Here is a 15449-nt window from a genome sequence, read left to right on the forward strand (position 1 = left end):
CTCTTGTGTGTCAGGATTTGTGTGAGTGTAGATTGGGAAGAAGAACATCAAATAGATGAGATCTACAATTTTTTTTATGACTTCGGCCATTAGATTCAATTTAGGAACATCCAAATCACAAGTATACTCACTATATCTCTAGATTTAGATCCTCATATCGTTTTTGATACTATGATTTCCATTGTATTGGATCTAGAGAGACTAAGGATAGATTCCATGCACCCTATTCAATTCAAGAACATATTATAGATTAGCAATCCAAGATTCCCAACAATATATACCAATTTGAATTTGAGACACTTTTCAACAACAATTGAACTACAAATTGTAAGTGCACGTGGAGGTGGTTATGACAAGGGTAAAAGAGAATACTTTTTATGACAATTATGTCTTATTTTCATAGTATGATCCCTATTAACTTAAAATTTTATAATGATAAAAACCATGAGATCAAAATTTTCACCCTTGATGCTCTAAAGCTTCTAATCTTGCTGGAACAATTAGAGTTGGACAAGAACTTTGTTAAGTAACAACACATAAAAATTAAAATGAAAATTCATAAGACTTCTATCAAATATTAAATGGAGTTATAATTGACAAAAGCTTTTTAAAATTTTTCCAAATACTAATTCATCTTTTAATCTATTTTTAGAATGAAAATTTAATTTCATTATTCTTATTTTTTCCTTATACAATTTTTCATTTTGTCTTTTTATTAATTTTTTAGAGTTATGTTTTAATATAAATATTTGTCATCATTTAAATCTTTTATATTTTAATATTAAATTTTGATTTTATATTATTGAAATTTCAATTAGAGTTTGAAAATAGAATATACTCATAATACTTTACTATTTTATAAAATAAAACATTTAAAAATATTAAAATAAGATATTTTATTGTCACATACATTCGCATAATAGAGTAATACAGAAATTATAAAAATTAAAACAAACTTTAAGTTAAAATAAAATAATAAAAAAATTAATTAGTTTTTTAAAAATAATTAATAATTAAGTCAAAATAATTCGAAGGTTAGAAGGATAAGAGAAAAATTAAAATAATAATTTTATAGAAAAATTTCAAAAAAAAAAAAAAATTATAAGTGAAGAATACCATTTTCTAAAATTTAATTATCATTTTGCTTTTAATTCTACTGTATTTTTCTATTTTATTTATTTTTTGCCTTCTTGTTCACACTTGACAATGAATAATGTTTCTATTCAATTCTCGCCCTATAATATAAAAGGAAATTATATATTAATAAAATAATTAAATATTTAAAATAATTCTCATTTTTATCTCATTAAAAAATTAGATAGTATAAGATAAGTACATGAAAAAAGTCGTCTCATTATTATCTCTAATTAAAACCCAATATTGACAATGGAAAATGTTAAGGTGTCCAATCGATATCTACTGAAATTTGAGTCCGAGCTATAACCGATATATTAACAAAGGCACAAACATATGGAATTAAGGTAAAAATAAATGAAATTAAAGGATAAGGAGAAAGTATATTTGAGCTAATTGTTGATATCTTTTTAATAAATGGATACGTGAAAAGTACACTCAGGATGCTACGGCACGTTCCGGCAGCAATATCACAATCGAGAAGTATCAAAAGTTGAGGTTGAAACTAACTTGAAAGAGAAGGGGGTTAGACTGCCAACCCCATGAAACGATGTAGATCTCTGGCACTTGGGGGGCGTTGGATCAGAATTTCCCAAATCCAGAGCTATGGCTTGATCTTGAGACTATGAATACTTCCAATTCACTAAATGGCCAAACATATCAAATAGGTACGAAAAATTAGGTACCCTTGTCATTTTGTATTCCTTAAGTCTTGGTGTTGTAGCATCGATCAAGGAAATTTTGGGGGCCAAGACCATGAGTTTGCTCAAGAGTTCCAACTTCCACAGCTATATTTAGTGAGGAAAGGTTAGATTTCTCTACCTAACTTTGGAAATTTAGGTACATGTGGGTATAGGGCAGACCTTTTTTCAATTGGAAATTTGGTGCAAAGTTTCATTACTTTGGACTAATTATCAAGTTCGGTGAGGAAACACATCCATTAGCCAAGTTGCTAAAAACCATTTTTGATCATGGATTCATTGCACAGAAAGGAAGGAGTACCTCAAAATTAAGGCACGAGGGACTGTTCATTCACATAGAAAACAAACCACATTCAGATATAGGGGTTCAGAGAACATGGACTGCCCGCATTCGGCCATGTACCATCAAAAAGCTGAGCCGCAGGATGTTGAGGGGTCCCATATGTCCACTGTGTCCCGTCGCATGTCTACGCTAAGGTAAGTGACTCCTTTTCTGTATTTAGACTCCTATTATCTAATTAATTTTCATGATACAAATCAAAATAATATGCAATAATATAAATAATATTTTGCAATATACGAAATGATCGTATGCAATTCTGTAATCCATCTTCGTCCTATGCTTGGATTAGTGAGATTCCTAAAGAGAAATTGAAGAAGATATAAACTCAAGTGGTAAATTTTAATATGACTTATCAACACAATTCCAATTTAAAATGTTTTTGGTGGGTTTAAGTTGGATATAATTATGTTTAAATTCACGTTGATTCATATAATTTATATATTTAATGAATGTCTGGTAAATCAATTTAATAACTTAAAATGATTTGATAACTTAATTTAAATTATTAAATAAATTAAATTTATTTGATAAAATAACTTAATGAAATAATTTTAAATAATAAAAATAATAATTAACTTATATTTAAGTTCACATTTTTTTTTATTTTCTTATTTATATTTACTCTAATTATTTCCATGATCTCTTTTATTGTTCTATGACCTTTATTGTTATTCGACTTCCTTCACTTTAATTATAATTTATGATAATAAATAAGTCATTTTGATGATTTAAAGTAAATTTTAAAAAGTTAATTTTATCAAATAACCTTAATGCTCGAAATAAGAAGTAAATAATAAGTTTTAAATCAATAACTTAAAGAATAATTTAACTTAAGTCATTAAATAATAAATATTAAATTTTACCAAATACTCATTTAATAAATAAATAGTTTTTGGATTAGTCTGTAAAAGTCGAATTTAATATGAATTTATTCATTTAATAATTATATTGATTAACCTAATTATAACTCTAAATTATTTAACATATATTTTGCTTATTTTAAATTTGTTTTTGGATAAATAGATCAATTAAGTCATAAATATCTCTAATTGTAACATTAATTATATAGACTTATATGAGACCTAACACAACCCGATTATTAAATAGAAGAACATAATTATTTAATAGGAGTCTATTATTAAATAGGTTGAATATTATGATTGAGTGGAACGTTCACAAAATGGCCCTCGTAATCTCATAATTAATTTCGTCAAAATACGCATATAAGAGTTGTCAAATCCAAAAGCTTCTTACGTTCATCCTCTCATGGATAAGTGTGTCGCGCAATGACAATGATAGGGAGATTCTTTAATTCCTTCTCATTTTTCAATGGGTGGCGATGTTCAACACACCCACGTCTTCTATAGTTCTATCTTTGTCCCCATCCCATTGAGAAAAATAAAGAGAGGTCGATGTCGAAAGAGAAAAAAAAATGATGAGAATGTTCCCGAGTGTAATTTAAAAACAGTTTTTTTTTCCGTAAAACAAAATTTTTTTAAAAAAAATTCATAACTGTTTGTTTGTTATTTTCTATTTTTAGTTTTTAAAAATAAATTAAAATAGATGATAATTTTTAAAAAATAAGTAAAAATTATAGGTTGGTTATTATGTTTTTTGAAATTTGTTTTTTTATTTTTTTTAATTAAATAACAAAAAAAATAATATTTTATAAAAATAAGGGTGTTATGCATATTGTTTTTAAAAACAAATTTTAAAAATAAAAAACAAAAAACTTGTTTTGATAAATTGTTTTTAAAAATTATTAGAATTGTTAATGAATCTAACGTATTAAGTTTTATTTAATTTGAAATTTATTTTTCATATAAAAAATCAAAAAATAATGATTTTATGTAGAAGAAAAATAATAAATTTATTTTAAACTAATTTTTATCCATAATTTTTTAATATTAATTATTTTATTATTTGAATTTTAAGCTATTTTTAAAAAATTAGTAGACTACATTAAGTCTAGCTTAATTTGAAGTATATTTGTCTAATAAAAAAATTTGTAAATATACATATATAAGAATAAACTAACCTAGTCACCTAGTTATTTATACTAAATTTTGGTTTATGACTTTCTAAGATTATTGATTTCTATAACTTTTTAGTAGTAATTAATTTAATTTTTAAGTTTTTAATTATTTTTAAAAGTTAATAAATTTCATCTATCAATTACAGTTTGATTTTGAAATTTATTTGTTTAATAAAAGAATTTTAAAAAGTTAAAAGAAATTTATTTGAAGATTTTTTATACTAGTATTAAATCGAGGAGAGTGAAAAGGAATGTTCAATTTTATTTTATTTTTCTTTTTTTATAATTTTTTTAAAAAATTATGTTTTCCTTTGTTTTTAAAAATAGGTGAAAATAACTTTTACTTATTATCTAAAAACTACTCTTTATTTCATTTTGTTTTTAAAAATTATTTCTAGAAAACAACAAATAAGTTGTGTTAGAAATTTTTAAAAATAAAAAAATGTTTTTAAATCACACGACTAAAAAGACTTAATTTTTTGTTACAACTTTTTAAAAACAAAATAAAAATAAAAATAAAAAAAACAAATGAAATTAAACATGATATTTTCTTTTTTCTCTATCCACTACTCAATATCAATTCTGAAAATCTTCAAAATGAACTTCTTTTAAATTACACTTGTTTTTTTTATAAAAAAAAAAAAATTCTTTTAACTTCTCTAAAATATTTATTAAGTAAATAAATTTCAAATTAAATTATACTTAATACATAAAATTTATAAATTCAAATTATACCAAAAACTAATTTGATCAATACAATAATCTCATAACATTCAATAAGATTAGAAAGTCATAAACCAAAATTTATTTTAAATTTCAAATATAATGATATTTTGTTGTAAAATTTTTTATTAAACAAATAAATTTCAAATAAAGCAAGATTTAATGTCTTAGATTCATCAATAAATCTAATAAATTTTCAACCAACATTAAAAAAAAAAAAATTATAGACAAAAATTGGTTTAAAATGACTATCATTTCTTTTCTATATAAAACCATTTTTTTCTAATTTTTTCACTTGATGAATAAACTCCAAATTAAGCAAAACTTAATGTGTTTGATTTATTAACAAGTTTAGTATTTTTTTTACAAATGTATGGATAAAAATAAGTGCATAATGATTTTATTATTTCTTTTCTACCCATAATTATATTTTTATAAAATTTTTCACTCAAGAAATGACTACTCCAAATCATGTGACAATTTATGTTGAATTTATTAATAAGTTTAATAATTTTTAAAAATAATTTAAAACTTTAAAAATGATTAAATTAATCATATATTAAATCAAAACATTCAAGAATTTTTAATAAGTTTAATAATTTTTAAATATAATTAAAAACTTAAAAAATGAATAGATTAAATAAAGAAAATTCTAGAATATATAATTGAGCACTAAATGTATGCATATAATAAAAAGCTTGACTCATTTATGTATGAAAATTTTTATTTTTTTTAATTCATTTTAAATAAAATGTTATTAACAATTATCATTATTTATTTTAACAAAAAAATATCAATTATTCTTGTATGGAAATGTTTGTGAAAAATGGTTAATTAAATTTAGTAAATCATCCAAAGGGTGATGAATGGTGGATTGGGTGTTAAAAACTTTTCAAAATTAATCAAACTAAAACAAAATAACAAAAATGATTAAAATGATAATAAATAAGTCAGGGTAAGGAGAAAAAATGTGCAGACTCTTTTATAGTGGTTTAGCAATCTGCCTACATTCAACCTCTTCAATCTACTAACTGAATGAGAGTTTCACTATCAAGGTTTTCGATGCAAACCTTTAAGCTTTACAATTATATTCATGAGTTCCATTAAACAATTACAATCCCTTTAAGTACTCCACCTACTTAAAAACTTTTCACTCAAAATGAGTAGATAATCAAATTTTTAATACTTCCATCTAAGTATAAGTTTAGATCACAATACAAGGGAAGTTAGAATGGATTTGAAATGTGCACTAAGGAATTTGCAAGTTGAAAATCAATGCACTTGTAAGAAGACCTTTGAATATGAGAAAAAAGAGTTTTTCAATTGAATGTTATCGTTCTCTTCTTCATAAATATAGCGGAGCTCTTCAATTTATAAGTTTTCAGCTTAGGAACCCAAAAAGCCACAAAGCATCTCAAATCGACCTCTGGTTTGATCGTTTAATTAGTCGTTAAACATTAAATGTTTTACAGGTGACCATTGGAGTTTTTAAGCTCAATCAGATTTTTGATTAATCAAGGTAAAGTCTCAACTAGCTATACACCTACTACTAGAAAAGAGAAAAGAAAAACTTAGAACCTCGATCAACCCTTAATCGGTCAAGCCCAATTGGTTGAGTTGGCTCCGTAGTCAATTCAACTAGTTCTAGGCACCCTCAACCAGTTGCACCTAAAAGTGCCTAAAAAGACTCAATTTAAGCTTTGAAACTTCCAATAACTTGTGTAATCCTTTTGAAAACCTTTTGAAGTTAGTTTAGAAAGAATTTGACTCAAAATTTTGAAATAAAATAAATATTCATCCATATTTGTGATTAAAAAAAAAAAAAAAAAAAAAAAAAAAAAAAAAAAAAAACCTCATTTTTTAAATTAAGTGAGGATGAAAACTAGCTTTTTAGTGCATAAATAAATAAATAAGCATAAGTGTACCAACAAATATTATCTTACATATTTGCTTAAGAGACTTCAAGTCTTCAAGAAATCTAAGCCTTTGTGATATTGACTGCCTTCCATATTTGTTTAAGCTTTTTTTAGATTTTTTTTCATTTTAACCTAAAATTTTTCTTGAGTTAAACTGTTAGTTAACTTAATCTTGTTTTATAATAATTAAAACTTGATTAGGAGAACTCTTGAACCGACAATGTTAATATCCAGATTATACTAAAATAGTATTTTTTTTATATTAAAAAATATAATTTATGATTTTATTATAATATCATTATTCATATTTTACTAAAAAAATTATTTATTTTTAAATTTTCTTGTAATTTCAAAAAAAAAATATTTTTAATAAGTATTGAATTAAATTTAATTAATATTATATAATTAAATTTATAATGTTTTTATAAAATCAAAATAGAAAATTATTTTTAAAAATAATTTGTCCAAATAAGCTTTTAGTTTTTTTTTTCTGGAAATTCTTTTTAGAAATAATATACCAAACACCCTTATTTTTCATAAAATATTAAAAGACTAATATTTATTTTTTAACTTAAAAACAACTTTCAAAAACAAATATCACAAAACATGGCCAAACAAGACGAACTTATTTAATATATTGTTCTCATTTGTGTTCTAGTTTTTATAATTGAAAATAGAAAAACTAACAGCATCTTTGTTCTTAAAAATTATAAAAAAAAATTAAAATTAAAAAAAAAAACTATATTTAAGATTCAAAAACCCGTCCGATAATGTGTTTTTATATATAGAAAATAATTTTTTGAAAACTTGTCCTAAAATAGAGTTTTTTTATAATAAATTTTAATTATTTTCACTTATTTTTAGGACCATTTTAAAAATAATAATAATTGTATAAATATAAAAAATTATTTACAATAAAACAATATATATATATATATATATATATATATGAAAGTTGTTTTTAGAAAATACTTGGAAATATTAAAAATAAACTGAGAATATTTTTTATTTTAAAACATACCTTTATTCTTAAAAACATTAGAGAAGTACTTTAAAAATAGTTTTTGAGAAATATTTTCAAAAGCGTGCCCAAGCATATCCTATGGATTAGTTTGAGACTTTTTAACTTCAAAAATAAGTTTGTAATTTTTTTTTTTATTGAAAGGAGTTTTTTGAGAATTTTTTTAAAATAGATTTTTTTTATAATAAAATTGAAATGTTTGTAAGTGTTTTTTATGGAATATTTCAAGAAACAATTGAATACATGTAGAATACTTTGACAACTTTTATATTGTTTGTTCATATTTGAGTTTTTAAATAAAATCTTACTCTTAAAAATAATTGAAATCCATGTTTAAGAATGGATATAAAAAAATGTTTTAAGAAAAGTCATCAAAGAAGCTTTTAAATTATATTTTATTTTCATTTTGGAAGGCTTGGAAGTGCTTTCAAAAGCTTGTAAGCACTTTCCTTTCAAAAAAAATTAAGGTATGAATTGATAACTAATTTTTAAAACAGTTATACAAAATAGTTTTTAAGAATAATTTTTAAAAAATTATTTTATGATGTTTTATAAAATAAAACCTGTTTAACAATATGAAATGTTTTTATCTTATTTTTCATATTTTTAAATATGTTTAAAAAATAAATTTTATATCTAGAACTTTATTTTTAATCATTATAAAATATTTGTATAATTATTTTTTAAGACAGTTTTCACAAAATAATTGAAAACAACTAAAAAGATCTAAAAAATCTTCTTTTAAATACCTTATTTTTTATTCTTGAGAACATAAAACAAAAAAAACAGTTTTCTGATTGTCAAATGTATTTTTCAATTTTTTTATTTTGAAAAATAGAAAATTGTTCTAAAAAAAAGATCTCCAACAAACCCTAAGAGTTGACCAAAATTTTTACTTTAAAATGATTATTTCACTAACACTTGATTGGTATTCTTTCTAAAAATCCTTTTTTAATCGCTTCTAATCATATCACATTTTAGTACAAATTAAATTTATATCCAAAAATTGGTTAATTCTCCATTTTTTTACAAATGAAAAAAAGATTGCTGGTAATAAAAGTGCTATAAAGAAATCATTTTCACCTAAATAATGCTCAAAGATTCCTAAGTAACCATTCTTATTAAAATAAATAATTGCATGAATTTTTGAAACAAAAGAAGAGGAAAACTGAATAGATAAAATTAAAGAGAAAAATGCACCAAATATTATGACCTATGCATAGAAAAGGAGAGTGAGCTTGACTGCTTAGCTACACGTCTTCAAGAGAAATTGGTAGAAATTAAGCTTAAGCAAGCATGCGTATACCCTTCATTTTTCCTCTGCCTGTTCCCTCATTTGTCAAAAGAGTATTGAGTATGGCCATGGGGATATTCAGATTAATGACCATTTCCCACCAAAGGGCAACAGGCTCCGAAGATAAATGGAAAGTTGCTTCCATCAAAATCCAAACCTTTTTGGTTCCCAGCCTGGAATTATATTTGGCTTAGCTTTCAGATTTGACGCTTTACTAACATTTGGAAATTCTTTCTTCTTTTTTTTCTTGCATCAATCTTACTCTACTTCATCGAGGTTCCATTTCATTTTCTTATTAGTTTATCATGAGTTTAACGGACTTAAGTCCATCTTATAAATATTTTAATAAAAGTTTTAAATCTATTTTTGTAAAAATTCTCCTTTTTTTCATATTATTTCAATTAATAAATATTTTATCTAAAAAATATTTTTAAAATAAATTATTTTCATTAACTTACTAAGTTTGTTTACACCTTTTTGGTAATATACTTTGCCAACAAATCATTTCTAATAAAAAAATTCAAAATATTTATTTTTTAAATTGAAAACAATCATAGACCTTCCACTTTATGAGATTTTGAAACTTTGAGAACATCTCGTGACAAGTGGAAATTTTTAATTCTTCAAGGATTCTCAAAAAAAGTATTGTAAATCCTTGAAAATAAATTTAGAAAGGAATTTTACCTCTTACATTCAAAATTCTTCGTGACATTTACTTTTTGTATTTTTATGATAATTTATTTCATTGAAAATTACCAAAAACATAACCTTTGGTAATTTTTTTATCGATAAATTATCTATTTTGAAAGTTTCTAAAAGTTATTGATTTTCTAAATTAGAGATCGGTGTAATAAAGAAAATTTTTTCCTAATTTACATTATTCCAAAATTTAATAAATAATATTTTTTTCGAAGCCAATTTTCAAGAAAATCTATTTCCATTGAGAATTACTAAAAACTTCTAGAACTACTTCGATAATCATTTTTAAAATAAATTATTGAGGAGAGGTTTCAAATTCTTTTTAAAAATGTATTGTTTTCTTATTCCTTTTCAAACTGTCCTTATCCAATATTGTTCTTTTTCTCTTAGGAAGAAGAGTCTCAAGAACTTTCGGTGTTATCCTACTCCTCTCATACAAAAGTCCAAAGGACCACCTAAGCATCATTCTCCTTTTCTTAAAGGAGAAAAGTTGAAGAACCACCTATCTAAAGCATAAGGATTGTTCGAAAGGAATGTTTAGCAAACTTAACTAGTAACTTTCAATTTTCAATAAATAATTTCTCATAAAAATTTATTTTTCATTAAGAATATCAAAGTAGTTTACTTTATACTAAACAAATGCAATTAATAGAAATAGCACAAAATAAAAATGAGGAAATAAATAAATATTTCTCCATGGTCTTTAGATATTCTATCACAAATTTTGTTAATCATAATTTGGAATCACAAAAATTCAAATTTTATCAAAATACCTTTACAACCAAAAATAAGATTATGAAAAAAAAAAAAAAACCCTAAAATGCCCTGAAGCTGTCAATCTGCTACTACTAGGAACACTTAAGCACCAAAAGTGCATGAAGGCCACCACTAGAACCACCTTGGAGTGCTTGAGCATCCCACTCGAGTATTCGATAAGATTGCCTAAGCACTAATCGAAGCACTTAAGAGTTGTCGTATACAATTGTGCAACTAAGGACTTTCCTCCATCTTTTTCGACTACTTTCCATAAAAAATCTCACCTTTGCTGACTGGTTTCTTCACTAAGGAGGTGATTGGAATGCAATCTCTCTTCTTGGATTACTATAGATGGATAAAAAACCTATGCTCCTCGAAAACAAAGCTTACAACCCATCTATGAACAAAATTTGGTTTTTCATTCAAATATAAAATCCTATATTCGTAACCGTTAGGCTATGTTTGGTTTCAGAAAATTTGAAAGAAAATGCAAGGAAAAGTAGAAGGAAAGAAAAATAAAAAAAATAGATTAAAAGTTGATAAATTATTTTTTTTGTTACTTCAAACTCATTTTATTTATTTTAACTCATCTATATAGAGATTAAATAATTTAAAAATACATAAGTTTTTAATTAGTTTTAATTATATTTGATTTTCTTTGATATTTTTCATAGGACACTCAAACATGAAAAAATCATTTTCCTTTGCATTTTTTTTCTTTCCTTAGTATTTTCCGGGAACCAAACATAACCTAAAGCTTTTAACCTAATATAAGAGAAAGAAAATACAGACATCACATCTATCCATATTTATATAAATTAGCATCCATGCATACATCCTTCCGGGTCATAGGGTGAAAAGGAAAAACTCTACAATCTAGAATGGATATAACGTGTTTTTCCCTAACATAAGGTTTTGATATCAGTTATTGGAATCTTTGGATTGTTGTATTCGAAACCTTGGACCATTAGGGTATATGCAAAAGTTATCCTAAGGCTCTTTAGATGTACCCACAATGGAAAATATGACAATAAAAAATTAATAATAAATAAATAACACCATAGATCTAAAGATAAAACTCATATTTGTGATATGTATACTTCCAAATCTATTCCTGTTGATGAAGAGATTCAAGCACACCTTATGATGCTTGTGTGAATGATATACCCATGCAGGTTGCCTCCTTACATGACATCTCATAAGCACGCCTTTCTTCCTTGTCACCATACCTCTCACGTAAGCATGAAAATTTCGCAGCCAAAATTTTGGATATCCCTAGCAATTGATAAGATATTTCAATGGAAAAATCAACTATGCTAATTTTTGTCGATTTTCCTTATATTTTAAGAATTTTCATCTTTTTTAAGTTTTTTATCAATATTTCAAGATTTTCTTCAATTTTTCAACCCCCATCCTCGTCCTCCAACATAAAAAAAAAAAAGCGTCAATTACTCGGACTAATACACCTTTATCAATTGGGTTATTTGATTAAAAGGGTCTTCCCAAATTTTAAAATTTATTTCTTTATTCTTTTTTAGTCTCATTTTGACAAAAATACCCTCACTTTTTTATTGTAGAAATAACATTTTCTTTTAAAACATACATGTAAATACTTGAAATGATAAAAAACATTTATGTCCAAATTGGATTATTTTTCTAAAAAAATGGGATGGTTAAATTCAAAAATTTAGAGATTATTTTATTTCTTTTAACCGATTAATTCTTATTAATTTACATGCTAATGTTATAGATACGGTAAAGTCATTTTCTCTTATTTTAATAAAAAAGAAAATTCTAGAAGTGAATATAGTTTTAATATATTCCTACAAAATAAAAATAAATATTGAAATAAAATGTTAATAGTAAATTAATTTTAATTATCTTATATTGGAATCCCAATTATTAAAAATTTAAAACCATTATCATAAATTTTTTAATGAGTCTTTCTTTATTTATTTTTATATATTAATTAAATATAAGATAAATATAAACTTGAAAATAATATTATAAACATTTAAAAAAAATCATGCATATACCTTTTTCTTTTGTACCTTCAAATACATTAGATATCTATAAAATGTATTTTCAAATTCTATATATCTCGAAACAACGTTTTGCAAGGATATCTTACCATGATGTTTACATGCAACAATCTCTACGTTAACTCTCAATTTCTAAGCCATGTGTGCAAATTAAAGAAGATAATTTATAGTCTGCGACTAGTGTCAAGAGCTTGGTATAATGAATTTTGGGACTTTCTAGTGTCTCATTGCTTCATTAATTCTAAGTTTGATCCATCATTATTTATTTACATACATGGAAAAATCCATTCCTTTTCTTCTTGTCTATATCGATGACATTCTCATTATAAGTCATTCTAGTGCATGAACCAACATTTTATGGGTTATTGGATAGTTATAAGATATGTTCTTCTCTACCGCAAAGTTACCGTGGATCACTAACTTCTCATTTGAAGTGCCTATTCGATCAATGCTAACTAAGCCAAACGATTTAAATAATTGCACTTCTACATCTACCCATATTGTTTTCTTTGGTGCTACTTTCATTAGTTAGAGGTCTAAGAAGCAAAAAAAATAATCGCTCAATCCTCCTTTGAAACTAAATACTAACACTAATTAAGCTTAATTGGATTCAAGAGTTGTCACATGAGCTTCATTTTCTTGCTCCCAACCTTTGTGGATATCATCCACACTTGGGCATTGGCTTCGATATATATTGTAACAACTCATGTGGCCTTGTAATTCTCACTTGTCACAATCATGACTCATAGAAACTTGTTTGATCCGTGTGTGATACATTCTCTTTCATGATAGACAATTCATGAATTTTGATACCACTGATGATAACGGCTTAGGCGGTTCATGTATATGATATACTTCCTATAGTAGGACTTCTTTTAAATATTATTTAAATTTGGGATTTTTTTTTTTGTATAGATATGATCCGGAGTTAGGAGTCATCTCTGAAAGGTGATTGAAGTCTACACACTATCAATTGAACCAGTAAGACCTCATATTTGTTTTGCAATCATCACTCAAATAATATGAGACACAAGTATACGAAGGGGTTTGATGAGGTTTGAACCACACCCACAAAGTAAAACCAAATTTGAACCATGGAAGCATGGAAAGAAATTGTGGCCTCCACCACTTCGCAAATCTTAATACGTTGCAGAAGCACCATATTCTAAATTTGTGTGCTGATTCTGTTTTGCTTGTTTATTTTCTTCCTTGGGTGGGGGCTATTCTTGGGTGGGAAGATTCAAGTTGAAAGACGGATGGACCATGTCGGGATAAGGACAAGCCCTTGTAGACATACGTGGATTGCACCCCAAACAAAATTGAAGGCCAACATCAACTACTTGTCGCACCCCGCACAGGTCAATTGCCTCGTATGTCATCGCCGATGCTTCTTTCTTTCTTGTCCTTGCTTGGAAGAAAAGTCCCTAGCTACTGTTCCCATATGGCCCTTATCAAAGTATCAAACATCCTATGGTTTTCATATTCTTAAGTAATTTTTTAGGAGTAAACACTAGTTTAAGGTAGGACAAAGTTCGGCTTACCGACACATCATCGATTTTTTAAAACCTATAACCCTCGTTCCAAAAATTAAAAATTAAAATAAATAAAACAAGGCATGGCAATTATAGCAATTTTTCATATTCTTCCATTTTTTTTAAAAAAATATTTTTTATAGTGGTAATACCAAAATTAGGTACGTGTCACCTAGGTACCCCTAGAAAAATGCAACTCAACCCGATACCATAACTAAAAGCATGAAACCCTTCCAATATCGTCTACCAAGAAGTATATCTCTATGTTTTGTATCTTTCTGCATCACCTGACTATCGATAAAATCATACTGATAGGACCACACCCCCCATTTGGCATTTAACTAAAAAAATCTTACGAAACATCTTATGGTTATCTTAAAGTTTATACATAATATTAATCTTATATATAAAACATAAAGTAATGCCTAAAAAAATCAAGAAAACTAAAAAGATGACTTCTGTATAGTATTTTACAATTTTTAGGAGAAATAATTTTTCTAATTTTATCTATTAAAAAAATAAATTTAAATTTTTTATATAGAAGTGAAAATATTTGAACACAATTAGATGAAAAGAGAAGATCATATTTCTCTTTAATTCATTTATTTTTATCCTAAACATAGAATGAAGAGAAAGCCTATATATTTTGCTACCTAATTTAATTTTAATTTTGTATTCGAATTTTATAAAATAAATATTTTCTAAAAATAAAAAAGTGACATTTTTCAAATGACAACCGACGTCAAAAAGAAAAATGGAAAAAGGGGTACCTTGTAGCAAAAACATCATAAAAGAAGGGAATAAAGTCAATTATTGTGAAAATGTAGAATATGATTGCCTTTTATAACACTAGATATCTTCTTTGCATTTGGCATTGAAGTCGTTTTCCAAGGGAAAGTGGAGTGGCCATGATAATGATATTAAGATTGTGTTTGATGGTAATTCTAAATGTCATAAGATAGCGTTATGCATGTTTTAATAAGGAAAAATGAAAATTATCATCAAATCTTAACAATGGACTAAGAGTACGATTGTTTTATTAATTTTTTTAATACTTAAAAATTCTTATCTTTAAAGTATTAGAAAGACTAAAAATAATTGTTAAAATCATTACCAAACGCATTTTAAGAATATGTTTGATAATAATTTTATGAAATATTTTTAACTTTTATGATACTTGCAAGATAAAAATTTTCGAGTCTTAAAAAGTTCAAAAACACTTCCTAAAATTACTACTAAACACACTCTAAATA

This window comes from Vitis riparia, chromosome 19 (assembly GCF_004353265.1).
Source record: "Vitis riparia cultivar Riparia Gloire de Montpellier isolate 1030 chromosome 19, EGFV_Vit.rip_1.0, whole genome shotgun sequence".
Lineage (NCBI taxonomy): Eukaryota > Viridiplantae > Streptophyta > Magnoliopsida > Vitales > Vitaceae > Vitis > Vitis riparia.